The 16032-nt window shown below is 41.5% G+C and overlaps 1 protein-coding gene across 2 annotated transcripts in view; it reads right to left on the bottom strand.

Moving 5' to 3' along the window:
- LOC102252157 (chromosome unknown open reading frame, human C4orf19) overlaps positions 1-16032 on the bottom strand; it is a 60778-nt gene that overhangs the window by 24254 nt on the left and 20492 nt on the right. Inside the window, exon 1 of one of the 2 annotated variants that reach the window (XM_005859736.2) lies at positions 10141-10271. The exons of the other annotated variant lie outside the window; for it this stretch is intronic. The gene's annotated coding sequence lies outside the window, so the exon portion shown is untranslated. Of the gene's footprint in view, positions 1-10140; positions 10272-16032 lie in introns of those variants that run through there. 2 annotated transcript variants of the gene reach the window in all.

Here is a 16032-nt window from a genome sequence, read left to right as displayed (position 1 = left end):
GGAGAACTCAGAAGTGCCTGAGTTTGAATGTTAGCCCCACCACTTATCGGCTGTGTGGCCATGAGCAAATCTCTCAGCCTCCCTGGGCCTTAGTTTGTTCTAGATGTGAAGTGTACAGAAAATGCATGGATCAGGACAAGCAGGTGGCAGAGCACCAAATGGCAGCTGCCAGTCTTCTCGTGGTTCTTCATTTCCAACTTTCAAGAAATAGTGTGGCTGTTGCCCAGTGGTGTGGCTCAGGTTGAGTGTGGACCTATGAACCAGGAGGTCACAGTTTGATTCCTGTCAGGGCACGTGTCCTGTTGCAGGCTGGATTCCCAGTGGGGAGTGTGCAGGAGGCAGCAGAGGGATGATGATTCTCTCTCATCATTGATGTTTCTCTCTCTCTCTCTCTCTCTCTCTCTCTCTCTCTCCTTCTCTCCCTCTCTCTGAAATTAAAAAAAGGAAAAGAAAAAAGAAATAGGCTGGTGAAGAGGGGCCCCTCAATGGTGAGAGCTGGCTCTCCTCGCCTCTCATTTCTTCTCATCACACCTCTGTTTTCTTAAAGGAGCTCTCAGGGACCAGGAACTTAAGGACCTATCACAGGAAGGGGTATTTCTGTGCAAAGAAGGGAAAAGGATGAAGGGGGCGGGGCAGTGGCATTTACTGGAGGGCCAAGGAAATGCCAGACCCACTCGCAGGTATGGGATGTCGTTCTAGAAATCCTCCCAGTGTCTAAGGGGGAGTCAAAGGATGCGAGGAAGGCCATGGAGGGGAGGGTTTGTGGGTGGTAGAAAAGGCAGGGTGGGACATAAACCACAGGATGGGCTGGGTTACACGGGGAGGGGCCGTGCTTGCCCGGCTACGGGCCCCACTTGATGAGATTCCTAGTTCATAATAATAACTGGTGGCAACATGTCACATGGACTCACTGGTGGGTGAGGAGGAGCAGCCGAGGGGACTTTAAGGCCGCCCCCAAGCCCTGGCTTATCCTCAGACGGGGATTTACTCGGTGTTTTTACCACACAGCGGCCAGTCCATCTCTGTTCCCGCCTTTAACTTTCCTGGGAAGAAAAACAAAGTTTCTTTCCAAGTGGAGTTAAGTTCTAAATATGATAAGCCCCGAGTTGGCCCCAACACTGCTTGCAAGCATTAGCTTTCCCTTGTAATTTGTAAATGTATTCAGGCTTGTTTTTGGGTTTTCTTTTATGGGTTCCCTCCCACCCCCACCCCAGGCAGGGCCAGTCTCTGAATAGAAAGAAAAGGTCCCCAGCTGGGCTCCTTTCTCAGAACAAGCTTTGCAAGCCTCGCAACATCTTCCTTGGATACGGGTCAGCTGGGGGCCCTCCCTGTCCTCCAGGAGGAATTCCTGCCGGCGGGCGCGCACAGGGGCCCCTTTGTTGTCCGAGGTTGTGAGAAGTTAACCACGGCTTCGCACGAGGAAATATCTTTTCCTTGTGTGAAGGAATGATCAAAGAGGAATGTCACTTAAACCAAGGAAAACAATGCCGTGATTTATATCGAGAATCGCCACAGAGAAGAAAGAGCCTTGTGCCTGCCGTAGAGCACAGAAATCTGCAGGACAGGGTGTAAAACGCACTCGTCTTCTGATGGACTTTAAAGTGTAGTCCTTAGTGTATGTCAAAGTGTTCAGTCTTCTTTTAAAATATAAAACCTCCTTCTCTTGTGCATCTGCCCCGCTCACAAATATCTCCAATCTTTCCCCAATGTTTAACGTGAAACCTTTCCTCCTTAAAGAGAACGTGTATATTTGTGTGCATATCTTTATATATAATATACATACATACAAATACATGCAATTATACACACATATGCACATGAACGTTTAAGCACACGAAGTGTGGGGAAAGGGGAGAAAGGTCATCCCTAACCATAGCAACCTAACCTCGTGCTAGGGGTTACATTTTTTCCCAGGATTTGTTTCAGTTTGTCCATCTACTTACCAGTTTTACACAATATATAAACAACTTCACATCCTGCCTCTTTCTGCCTAACAGGACGTCTCCAGCCTTTCCCATGACGATACAATGACTGGCTTAAACGATGGCAAATTATTCCGGGGTGAACCTCTGCCAGGGATCCAATCCCCCCTCACCCCCCCTATAGCTTCTCATGTTTGGGACTTCCCATGCTCGGTACAGTCACCCTCCTTGCACCTTCCAAGTTCAAAGTCTACGTTGCTGACTGTAAACATCACATGACTGTAATGTGTGTGATGATTTCCCTTTTCTTCTGCCATGAAGTGCAGGTGACCTGTGGGGCCCGCAGCTAGAGAGCAGCCAGGCTGTTCCTTCATCACAAACCAGGAAATGCGGGATGCACAAAGCATTGCCACTGTTCAATCTCAGCACTCCAGGGAAAGGAGCCAGGGCAGCCTGGCCGGCAGAAGCCCTCCTTCCCAAACAGTTAAAGACCCCGCACCAGGGACCACAAGGAACCGCACTTGAATTCTCCACTCCTAGTGCGTTCAGCTCTCAGCCAGGTGTCTCTCTTAGCGGCAGGGCCCGGGAACCATGGCTGACAACCGTCAGGTCAGGGAAACTGTAGGTGCTCCATTGCCCTTTGGGTATCGCCCGTCCTCTTTGTGAAGTCCTCATTCTGTCAAATGTTCTCACATGTGCAGCATGAGAGATTCCGCTCAGATGTGCAAACTATCTTCATTCCCAAGGGCAGGTGGGGGCGGGGGAGCAGGAGAGGCTGGAGGTTGCGGGGTGGGGTAGAGGCTGAACAGGGGACCTCATTGAGGTGAATTGGGCCCAGGTCGGCAGTGTAGTTAGTTACACTCAACAGATCTTCAAAACCAAAACTTGGGGCTCTAGCTCTGATGCATGAGTGTGAGTGTGTGAGTGTGTGAGCGTGTGTGAGCGTGTGTGTGTGAGTGTGAGCGTGTGTGTCTGTGTTGGTGGTGATGGTATCTGATACTTGAATATACACTATGTCAGTGGTCGGCAAACCGCGGCTCTCGAGCCACATGCAGCTCTTTGGCCCCGATACTCGATTTCTGTTTGCCTAGGCTTCAAAGTCCTGGCATTAGCTGTGGGTGTGGCCTTTTTAATTCTTATACTCCTGCTCCCTATCGTTGAGAAGAACCATGAAACAAGTATACAAGACAAGTGTGGATGGGAGAGTTGGAAAGGGTCGACCTCAGCGAACGTACCTCAATCAGAGTGAGGACATTTTTAGTAAAGGCCAGCTTAGGAGTTCCCTAATTAAGTTAATAACAATGTACCTACCTATATAGTTTCAGTTTAAAAAATTTGGCTCTCAAAAGAAATTTCAATCGTTGTACTGTTGATATTTGGCTCTGTTGACTAATGAGTTTGCCGACCACTGCACTATGTGATTGATACTTTACACTTGCTATTTCCTAACTTCCCAGCAACTGTGTGAAATAAGCATTATTAGCTCCATTTTATGAATAGCAAACCTAACTACCTCATGTAAGGTTACACAACAAGTAAATGGGGGAACAAGGATTCGGAGTTCAAGCTTTCTCATGTACACCATGAAGTCCTCAACATGACAGGCTTTATGTCACTCTCTGTCAGGGTAGGCAGGGAATTCAAGAACATGGGCTACAGGAGGTCAGTTAGTCAGGGCTTCCCATTCACTTAGGGCAGTGATGGCGAACCTTTTGAGCTCGGCGTGTCAGCATTTTGAAAAACCCTAACTTAACTCTGGTGCCGTGTCACATATAGAAATTTTTTGATATTTGCAACCATAGTAAAACAAAGACATATTTTTGATATTTATTTTATATATTTAAATGCCATTTAACCAAGAAAAATCAACCAAAAAAATGAGTTCGTGTGTCACCTCTGACACGCGTGTCATAGGTTCACCATCACTGACTTAGGGCCTCAAATGTAGAGTCTTGACAACCATCTCCAAATACGAGCCCAGAGCTATACTGACAGGATTGAAAAAAGGCAATATTCACCACATAGAGCTTTGAACTTCAGCCCCATTTTTTCATAATAAATCACCCAGGTTTCCTGTGAACCAACACTTTATCTCAAAAACAGGAACATTCTGTCACCTTCATGCTTGGGTGCAACATTGCAATTTGCACATGGAAGCATTTAAAATATTCTCCCATTTTGATAACCCTGCTGTGTCATTATTTTAGTACTTTAATATACTGAGAGCCTCGAAAACAACACGAAAAGGTAATGCAAGCCTCTGTCAACCTCTGAGAGACCTTGATCTCATACTGCGGTTGCATGTTCACAAGTATCATGCAGAAGGAAATATTAGGGACAGACTTCTGTGCAGTTAGTTTGAGGGGAATTCTTGATGGGGTCTACTCTCACATACCCTTTGTAGAGACTCCATTATTTGTGATTCCTTAGGTATGTATATCTTAAGAACCCTTAGAGCTGATATCTCATGGATTCCACACTTTGTATTGGCATGTAAGTAATCAATCTCCGCAGCTCTATCATGATGCCACCGGTCCTCCAGCTTCTGGGCCTGCCCTTGACATGCAGGCAGGCAAGCTCCCTGCTGTCAGAAACCCATCCCTCTCAGCCATGAGTGACTGAGACCATATGTATTAACAGGAGGGACTGGAGCACCTCAACCATGTTGTCCCTGGCTAAATTTTTCTCAGTCTACAGTGAGATTTGTAAGAAACACCCTGATTAATCTATCAGTTTTAGGAGAGGGAGAGAGAGAGAGAGAGAAAAAGAGAGAGAGAGAGAGAGAGAGAGAGAGAGAGAGAGGCAAATAAATGGCTATTAAACTGCTGTGAATGAAGACACAGCATTTGTGGTGTGGGAAGGCCCTAAAAAGACATTATTCTAACCCACATTGCTCCCCTCTAAGCAATAACAAAATCCCAAGAGACCAAAAACTTCATCAGGGTTTCCTTTCAGATCATTTCTGAAAAATTAGGTAAAAATAGACATCTCAAGAAGGTAGAGAACCTGACACATGCTTAACATCAAAACCAGAAAAAAAAAATTCTGCCTCATCAGCAGGAAAATGTGTATTGTGATTCCCACCATTACTTGGCAATCCATCTACTTTTCTAAGGGAGCCAAGAACTCTGTCGATATGATCTGTCTCCATCAGATGACTGTTCAAACCTGAGTCAAAAATAACTCGCCCAGTTATTATTTTCGTCCCTTCCACTCAACCATCCCTAATTCTACATCAGCACTTTTCCAGAAAATATCGGAAAGGTCTCTAGTTGTTTTTATTTCATTCATTCATTCACTCATTCATTTCCCCCCATTAATAAATATTAGATAACCATCGGAGCATGATGGAACAGAGGGCAGTTCTCAATATTTTGTGTATTAAAGTTTGCTCAGAGAAAGTGAAAAATTTGGTCACAGAAAGTTTGCTAATTCTTAAGCTAAAATCAACAAAACAGCCCTACCTTCCACAGTGTGGAATGTAATAAGAAAACACAGTGTTGAAGCAACAGTCCGAAACCAATTAAGGGAGAAGTAAGTAACTAGGCATATAAAAATATGCGTGACAATCCACAGATCACCGTGTTTCTAGAGAGTGGTACAGGTTAGAAGTAAAACAAAACCAGAAATTGATATGCTCTTATCCTACTTTTAATTCACTCAACTAAGTAAATACAAGACTGGTCTGAATTTCCAATTTTTCAATCCTTAATGTTTTCTTAGCTTGATATACTAACACATAAAATGTATTAACTTACTGTTCTGGGGGTGGGGGGAACCCTACTGCTTAAGCCAGAGATAGCTGGAAATGGAGTCTATAATCTTCTTTAGCAAAAAAGGGTACATGAACATATAGCAACAAAATGCATGACATTTCAGAGAAACTTATCTGTAACCTGCTTCTGGGTAGTTTGAAGACTTCTTGGCAGTATTCAATCTTGCTGGTGGACTAATGCAGAAAATTCAATACCAGAAGTTGACATGCTTTTTAGCTCTTCTTTCTTTTTTTTGTTTTGTTTTTAAAATTACAGGATAAAGAGCTATATTATGATTTCAACTATATTCAAAGGGTGCCAATGTTTTGGGAAAGGCATGAATTTGACTCTGTGGTTCTGGCCCGTGAAAAGTTTGCAGACCAAACCTCACAGGCAGAGGTGTGGTAGCAAATGTTTAACAACTGGTTCTACAGAAACAAAAATGTTTATTATTATAAATAAGGGATGTGTAATATGGCTTACAAATAAAGATTAAACAATATGTTCTTTTTATTTGGACAAATTAATTTTCACAGGATGTTTTGAGTTTTTCTGGACTCCTCTATAGTCAATCTATGGTTGCAACTGACAAAACAAGTCTAGTTCTGACATGAATGTCAGTTGATATTTCATTTGCATTAACTAGTTGGATGAAAGTGAAACAATAAGCACAAATGTTGGAATTTCACGTGCTTGTTAATGACATGAGCACATTCTTTGCTGAAACAGATAATAATTTTTTTTTAATTCTGGAAGAAAATTTTCCTCAGAAATTTTTTGTGTGTTATTCTCATGTAACAGCTAAAGACAGGCAACTTTTATGTTTAATTTGCATTAATGTTTTCTTCATCACATTCTTAAGCATAGTCAAGCGACATACATTAAGTTGAACCTGATTTATAGTCAATTTCCATGGTGTAAATACTCCTGTCATGGCTTATTTCAAGTGAGTAACATTAAGTCATAAACACAAAGTTGAAAAGAGGTGTATAGCCCAGCTGGTGTGGCTCAGTGTTGAGTGTCAACCTATGAACCAGGAGGTCATGGTTCGATCCAGGTCAGGACACATGCCCGGGTTTCAAGCTCGATCCCCATTAAAGGGTATGCAGGAGGCTGATCGATGATTATCTCTCATCATTAATGTTTCTATCTCTCTCTCCCTCTCCTTTCCTCTCTAAAATCAATTTAAAAAAAGAGGTGTATAGTTGCACACCATTATACAATATTTCTACCACACAGATACAATAGATGTAAAAAACATAGGAAACTAAAGTAATTAGTAAGTGATGAGTTTTGAGTATTTATTAACTTTGTTTTTAATATAATTTGTTTGCCTATATTTTCATAGAATTTAAGTTTTTAATACCACCTCACAAAATTTCTGAAATTTCCCAGCCAGTTCAGGCAGGCTCCAGTACAAGGTTTCAGGGTTCTGAGCCTCAAGGATAAATCCATTTCCCAGACAATTTTCCCTCAGCCACACACCACTAACTTCCAATAACAGTGACCCTACAGCCCAACTTCTCCTGCTATGAGTTAATCAATCTCAAGGAGTGGGATGTCTGGCATCAAGTTCCCAGTAGAGCATTAACACTTAGTGAGAGAAAAAAAAAATGACTTCAGCATAGTCATGTGACTTTGAGGCAGTCCTCAGCCGCCTCACCTGTAGAATGGGGACAGTACTTTTCCTAGGGCAACTATGAGGATTAGAGATAATGCAGCAAAGCTCCTGGAATAATTCCTCAAATACAGCAGGTGTGGAATAACTAAGTGCTTATCCTTAATATGATGGCAGAATTGCTGTAAAGATTCCTTTTGTGGATACATTATGGGTCAGTCAGATGAACTGCAACAGAGAAGCAATTTCCTTTTTCTTTTTTACATATATTTTTATTGATTTCAGAGAGGAAGGGGGAGGGAGAGAGAGATAGTAACATCAACGATGAGAGAGAATCATTGATTGGCTGCCTCCTGCACACCCTACACTGGGGATCGAGCCTACAACCCAAGCATATGCCAGGACCAGGAACTGAGCTGGGATCTCCTGGTTCATAGTTGACACTCAACAACTGAGCCATGCCAGCTGGGCCAGAGAAACAATTTTCAAACTTGACTGACTAAAGAGTGGGTTTGAGAACAATCAGATTTCTTGAGTGTATGGAAGATTGTTTCCTGCCTCCCAAGGATCACTGTTTTCATTTTTTCTCAGGATAAATGGATGAATGAATGAATAAGGTAAATTTGTAACTGGAGTGTTGTAGCACAGACCCAAAGGTAACTTCCAACAGTCAATATTTTACATCAGAACCATGGGCTAGAATTTAGGAAAACTCATTTGCCACCTGTGAAATTGACGCAGACAACAGCCATTGGGGGGAGCATCTTGTTGAGATGACAAATTCTTTTAGTGTTTTTGATATTTTCAATTATATGTTGCCCTACAATCTTTATCATAACTTTTGGGATTCTAGGCCTCTGTAAGATGATTTCTCCACTACCACCCTTTTTTTTGTTAAAGGGCACATTAGGCCTGGCGGGTGTGGCTCAGTGGTTCGATTCCCAGTCATGGCACATGGCCCGGTTGCAGGCTAGATCACCAGTAGGGGGCGAGTAGGAGGCAGCCGATTGATGTTTCTCATCGATGTTTCTATCTCTCCCTCTCCTTTCCTCTCTCTCTAAAATCAATAAAAACGTATTTAAAGAAAAAAATAAAAGGACACATTAATAAAAAAAAAACCAATGCAAAACAACACAAACACAAAAAGGCTTACATTGTTTTTTTAATATGTGAAATAGGGGTAATCATGCTTCTATCACAGGCTTCCTGTCTCAAATGAACTAAAGAATCCAGCCCATGGAATGTGTCCAGCACATCGCCCGGGCCACACCGAATGGTAGCTGCTGCATGCAGCACACTGCATTCTCCCCTCCTTTCAAATCAACTCAAGGTTAGCGAGGGCAGGGGAGCACAGACAACACACCGAGAAGAGGCCAGCTTTCTCCTGTCTACTAAACGATTGATCGATAGGGTAAGCAGGCTGAATTGATCTGTTTTTCCTCCCGGGAGGAGATAGTATTTTCTTCTAAAAATAAAAGGAACAGCAGCCTGCTTGTGTTAGTTATTAACCAGATCAAATATCAAGGAAGTCGGAGATTCTAAGACCTCGCTTGTCCTTTTATGTTATATACATTTATAAACCTTATAATTTATTCTGGATTTCAGGAACACCAAGGATTAATTGTCAAGCGATGGGCGATTTCAGCAAATACTAAACCAGTGGCTCTCAACCTTCCTAATGCCGCGACCCTTTAATACAGTTCCTCATGTTGTGGTGACCCCCAATTTCATTGTTACAAATTGAACATAATTAAAGCATAGTGATTAATCACAAAACAATATGTAATTATATATGTGTTTTCCGATGGTCTTAGGCGACCCCTGTGAAAGGGTCGTTCGACTCCCAAAGGGGTCGCGACCCACAGGTTGAGAACCGCTGTAACGATTCAAGCACAGAAGGTATGACAGAGCCACCAGGAGTCAGCCTAGCCTTAAGTTATAAGATAATTATAGCACTTGATAAACACACAATATACAGATGATGCCTTGTAGAAATGTGTATCTGAAACCTATGTAATTTTTATCAACCAATGTCACCCCAATAAATTCAATAAAAAATAATCCATAATCATATGACTGGGGAGAAAATACAAGGGAAGAAATACATATGAGTCTTAAAGCTAGAAATATTAAAAGAATTAATGGCTGTATCCTAAAGTACCTAGATTATCATAAATATATTTATGTAGCACATTATGGAAGACAATTTGATGTTTCTGGGGAAACCACAGAATTTAGCCTAGAAACATATGAAAAGATGTTAAATTTAGCATCATTCTAATTCTGAGATTTGAGCTCTAGTTGCCATTCCTCATGTGTCATAAAAACTCAAGCTAGATTCCTGGGCAGGAAATGTTCTAAATTGAAAAATATATGATCAACCAAATATGACCAGTTGTCAGAATTAAAATCTCAAATGATGAACAGTGAACCAGATTACCTAAATTGATGTGTTAAGAGTAATAATAAATGGAGTGTGTGTGTGTGTGTGTGTGTGTGTGTGTGTGTATGCATGCCTATGTGCAAACTTAAGCTGAAACAAAGAAGTTTTTCTCTCCTGGGGGAATTTACATAATAATGTACACCAGGGCTTGAGTTCCTCAAATTATAGTGTTTTTAAATTTGAATACACATTGCTGTGCAGTTCTATGTGAACCTGGAAAGAATGCAAAGTAAATTTCCAGTATCATCAGTCTTTCTCATTCAGTCGAAATCCCTCCCTTTCCCGGCTATAGTGAGTGAATTTCCTGCCTAGGAAAACGCTGAGGTGAATCGATAGGCCTTCTTCCTCTCTCTGGGCAATTAAGTTTTTTGTTTGTATTTTTTTCCTGAAGCGTTTTCTTACCTCACCAGGCTTGTGACATCATCAGACCTACATTGGAGCTGTTCTGCTGGTCCTCCTCCTTTAGTTCTTCCCCACAGAGGTGCTCCAAAAGCTTATATTCCAAGACTAAAATCCTAGCAGGTTCCCCGAACTTCACACAGTTGTGCAATGGTTAAAAACCAAACAGAAAGCCCAGCCCTGGGCCCTCCTGGCTGGGGTGTGGCTGCAGGTTGGCGGTGTGGCTGAGGGCTATTGCTTAACCAAACCAAACACTCAGCACTAACCGCTGCCCAGGTACAGTGATTACATACTAAACAGAAGGAGCGGTACACCTTTCCTCGCTGAAGACGTGAATGAAGACAGAAAATCCCTTTGGTCAAAGCTCCGCAGGGTTCCGCACGGCAGTGCTTTTTCAACCCTGAGCATCCAAGCACTGGCCGGAGTAAGAGCCCAAAGCTTACTTCCTAAAGTTGATGCTTGACATAATTAAAATCGGTGGAAATGGAAAGACTCAATTTTAAAAATTCTGAAATGAAACCAAATATCATCACTGATATTGGTATATTATGGTTCATACTTTACACTTGACAAAGTGTAATATAAGTTGGGAGCAAGGCTGTGAATTGACACACACACACAGAAAAAACTCCCAACTATACAAAATGTATACCATTTCCATCACTCATGGCAAATTGCACTGAATCATTTCAAGTGAGCTAGGCAGTTCTGTAATGTCACTAGTCCGTTGAGGCACTTTAGAAGTTCAAAGCAAATACAGAGCCCTCAGATCCAAATATTTTGTAAGATATTGCTACAAATTTTAATAATCAAAAGGTATTTATTGTGCATCTATATGTATCTATATGTATCTAGCACTGTGCTAGTCAGTATGGAAAAATTAAAAAGTATATGACTCATTCTCTCCAAGAATTTTAATAATCTAATTAAGAAGTCAAATCTGGCCTGGTCAGGTGGCTCAGTTGGTTAGAGCCTTGTCCTGTACATCAAAAGGTTGCAGGTTTAATCCCTGATTGGGGCGGGTATGGGAGACAACTAATCCATGTTTCTCTCTCATATCAATGTTTCTCTCTCTCTCCCTTCCTCTCTCTTTCAAAATCAATTTAAAAAATATACTCGAGTGAAGCTTAAAAAAACAAATAAATGAAAGAGTAACAGAAACCTATATATGGAATATTGTCAGGTCTGACTTAAGTATCTTTTCTGTAGGGTGGTGGTAGGAAAACCCAGAAGAACAGAGGACTGGAATTCCAAGTTTACAGAACATATTGATGTCCTGCTTTGTGCCTACTTGCTAATAAATGTGGTTTAAAAATATATATGCAAAGTGAAATAAGTCAAACAGAGAAAGCTAAGAACTATATGATTTAACTCATGTGTGGAATATAACTGAAACTTATATGTACACAAACAGCAGTGTGCTGGTTGCCAGAAGGAGGGGGTGGGGGAAGAAAGGGGTCCTAATATGAGGGGACAGGAGAAGATTTGACTTTGGGTGGTGGGCACATGGTCCTATATACAGATTTTTTAAATTAGTAATCCACACATGTAACCTATATATTCATGTTGACTAATGTCACCCTGATAAAATTTAAAATAATTAAAAGAAAAAAATATGCACCCCTATGTTCATAGCAGCACAATTCACCATAGCTAAGATTTGGAAACAGCCTAAGTGCCCATCAGCAGATGAACGGATTAGAGAACTGTGGTACATCTACACAATGGAATACTATGCTGCTGTAAAAAAGAAGGAATTCTTACCATTTGTAACAGCATGGATGGAACTGGAGAGCATTATGGAACTGAAATAAGCCAGTCAATGAAAGAAAAATACCACATGATCTCACTCATTTATGGATAATAAAGACCATTATAAATTGATGAACAAAAAATAGATACAGAAGCAGAGCAGCATCGAACAGACTGTCAAACTACAGCGGGAAGGCCGGGGAGAGTTGGGGTAAGAGATCAAGTGAAGGACTTGTATGCATGCATGTAAGCATAACCAATGGACACAAGACACTTGGGGTGTAGGGGAGGACGGGGGAAAGTCAAGGTAGGGGGGAAGGAGACATATGTAATAATACTTTAAGCAATAAAACAAATTAAAAAAAAACCACTGAAACATTTTATCCTATATAATAAAAGCCTAATATGCTAAAAAAGAAAAAATATATTATGTGGAATATTTGGTCTTAGATTTGCTTTCATTGTATCCTGGCAGGGCTGATGCTGAGAGGGGCTAATTCTCACCCACCTCAAGCTTTCCTGTGGCTAGCTTTATCCCATTTAGTTGTATTTTTTAGATGCTGGGAAGACCTATTTTAAAGTTAAGGATGATGGGCCCTTCCTCACTGATTATGTGGCTGAGCATAAATCCTCTAGGTTCAATTTTAGTCCTATGAAATGAGGATAACAACTCCTGGGCTTGCTGTAAAAATTAAAAAAAAAATGCATACACAGCCCAGTTAGCTGCTCATTCACCACTAGTTTCCCTCCCCTGATTCCTGTCCTGTTGTTACACTTTTCCTATCCCAGAGGAAGCGTACAAATGTTAGCAGAATTGAAAAGTATAACTTTTTCCCCTCTATTTTGCATTTTAATTTATTGGGACTGAACAGATGTTGGAATGTAAAGTTGGTGCCTCTATTACCCCATTTAAATCTGGATGATGAGAATCATCAGAGGCTGGAATCCTTTCCCTTCCCTTCCCTTTTATGGTACTGAAAGTCCTTCCTCACCCTCTTCTGGAATCCCTGTGCCCACTCACACTCCAAGGACTCTCCCTGGGCAATTATTGCTTTGGTCTCCCTCAGTATCACCTCATTTGGCCTGCTCCTGCCCTGGCTGGGTGGCTCAGTTGGTTAGAAGGTCTGGTAAGTACCAGTAAAGGTCATGGATCTGATCCCTGGTCAGGGCATATATAAGAGGGCATATATAAGAATCAACCAATGAATGCATAAATAAGTGGAACAACAAATCAATGTTTCTCTATTTTTCTTCTATCAATAAAAAAAAGTTTTGACCTGCTCCTGAATCTTATTAAAACTAATATAGTTATATATCTATATCTATATCTATATATTATATGTATATATACACACATACATATGCATATATGCATACATATATCCATACACATGTACATATACATACATCTATATTTTTTCAATAAGAGAAGTGGGAGAAATGACAGTAACAGCATTTTGGAAGCCAGAAGGTGGGTGGATGGTGGCCCCTCACTCAGTGGACCCAAGAAAGCTAAACAAGAAGCTGGAGGTGGAACAGATGAGCACTGTCTTTGACATGCCGGGTCCTCAGAAGGCTCCAGGCAGAAGATGCCTCAGGCAGAGGATGGGAGAAGGGGTTGAACTGTGTTTAAGAAGCAGGTGACCCCCGCCACCTCAGCAGCAGCCTGAAAGTGCATCCTGTGGTGAGGGCAAACCCGGACGTCTCTGAATTAGGGGACACACCACGCAATGTTGGGGGTGAAATGCTATGGGGAGATGGGAGGTTAAGTAACTATGGACACAGCGTACCGAGATTCCTCTTTTCTACTTCTCACCCTCATCTCCCAAATACTGGCAGCTGGGCCCTTACCCTCCAGGCAAGAGTTGGGGGGAGTTTTCCCAGGGCACCTGACCACCCCCTGAGGAAGGCCTGCAAGATCCTGACATTAAAGTTCCCTAACAATTGGCTCAGCCAGATCATTGCAGCAGATGTCACCAGTGTCCCCTCCCACACGTGTGTGTTCAGAACTTCACTTTTTAGTCCCTACTCTTACATGTGAGCAGAGCACCACTGCTACCAAAGAGCCAAGAAAAGCCAAAAACAATCTGGAGAGATCCAGAATTATGAAGGAAAAAGAAAATTTCCGAAAGTATTATTAAAAACTTATAAAGATAAGAGAAATACAAGGTATCTTGAATCAAGAAAACGATGCTGCTAGAAAAAAAGGTGTTCAGAGAACAAAAAAGACCTCTTAGAAATTAAAAACATGACAGCATAAATACAAACCTCAGCTGAAAGAATCAACACTAAAATTGAAGACATCGGAACGAAAAGAAAAAGAACCCCCCCCCCAAAAAAAAGCAGATAAATAATCCAGGAATTCCAAGGAAATCTAGAAACAAAACACCTGCAGGAGAAGAAATCATTAACAATGTAATTCAAGAAAATTCCCCAAAACTGGAGGGTAGATTTTCTAGATTTGAAGGGCTGGCCCACTGAGTGCCCAGCACAGTGGGTTTTATAAGTCCCACACTGAGGCACCTCACTGTGAAATTTCACAACACTAGGATAACACATCTTCAGTCAACTTCCAGAGAAGAAAATAAAGTTAGACATAAAGAACAGGAAACTGGAATAGTGGGACACTTTTCAACAACCATACTGTAGACAAGGAGACACTGAAGCAATGTCTCCACAATTCCGAAGAAAGAACAAAGAAAAAAAATTTTGAGTGAAAATGAATTCCAACAAGGAACTCTCTGTATAATCACTCTAACAATCAGGTGGGGAGATGGGATACAGACAGTTTTAGAGAGACAAAAACATATATGTTTTTTTTACTTCCACGAACTTTTTCTTAAAAAGCCCCTGGAGGATGTGGTCCATGAACATGAGGGAATAAAACAAGACAAAGGGAGACATGAGGAAATGGGAGGAAGTAAGGAGCTCTTCCAGGAGGTGAGGGCAGGAGACGCCAATGTGCCCGGACAGGGAGGGCAACCAGGCCAGGGGAGCAGGCCAGGGGCTTATGAGAGAGATTTCTGCAAAAGCATGAAGTTGATACAACTGACAGAAAACCTGATAGAAAACTGGTAGAATCATGGAACATCTTGAGAGAATATTTAGACAACTGGCAAATATTTAAATACTGAAAGAACGGTAAGTACATAAAACACACACACAAGAAAAACAAACAGATAAAAATAGGCAAGTAAAAAGAAAACTATTAACTCCAGGAATAATGATGCTGGTAAGAAACAAACAGTTTAATATATGCCCCATTTCTGAATAGCATATATAGTCATAATAATGTAAACCTTGAATATATTTCTAATCAAAACTGAGATACATTGTGTGCATGGGAAGTGACTGTGGGAGGTGTGAATGAAGAAAACAAAGAGCTAAGTCTCATCTCCCATAGGGGAAAGCCAATGTGCAATGAATGCCCCAAACCGAAAACTCAGGAGGTGGCAATACTTACTCGCCATTCAGGTCCATGGAGGTAAAAAAGACTTGAATGTGTTTCTTTGGGCAAGAGGAAATGAGAAGCTGGGCAGCTGAAACCTGTTCTTTTTCTTAAGAAACCTTGTAGAACAAACAGGCCTTCCAACTGCACCCTACTATAGAACGTTCATAAAAAATTATAAAATACTTTAAAGTGTAATTGTGTATGGAGAGCCAACATGTGACCGAGTTGCAAAATAACATCTCTGGGATTTTGATAAATAATATTTTGGGTGCTCACTTTCCTTTTCTATAAATTGAGAGGTTTGGAGTAAATAATTTCTAAGGTCCCCTGACCTCTCTCTACACGTGTTTATTTTTGTATTTCTTTGTCCGAGTCTGGACTTGTGAACACAGACACATGGAGGGCTGATAATCAACAATGGGACTCCCCTGATGATTGTGATCATTAAAAACTAATATGCATTATCCACATCTCTACAAAGACACACTCTGATCCCACCGAGAGAAGGCGGCACAACCGTCTACGGATTTGTAGAGGAACACCTGAGGCTGCATTCCTGTCTTCCTCTGGCCGTGTGAGAGGAGGCACAGGAGGAGACTAAAGTTCCCTGGTGTTTAGACTATGGCCTGTGACGCACGGTTATGCTGACCTAAAAGTTAATATTTAGCCATCCCAGCGAGTTAAGCTGGCTT

The sequence above is a fragment of the Myotis brandtii genome, unplaced genomic scaffold (assembly GCF_000412655.1).
Source record: "Myotis brandtii unplaced genomic scaffold, ASM41265v1 scaffold1299, whole genome shotgun sequence".
In the NCBI taxonomy this organism is placed as follows: domain Eukaryota; kingdom Metazoa; phylum Chordata; class Mammalia; order Chiroptera; family Vespertilionidae; genus Myotis; species Myotis brandtii.
Note: the sequence above shows the minus strand (reverse complement) of the source record. Positions and strands in the feature narration are given on the sequence as shown.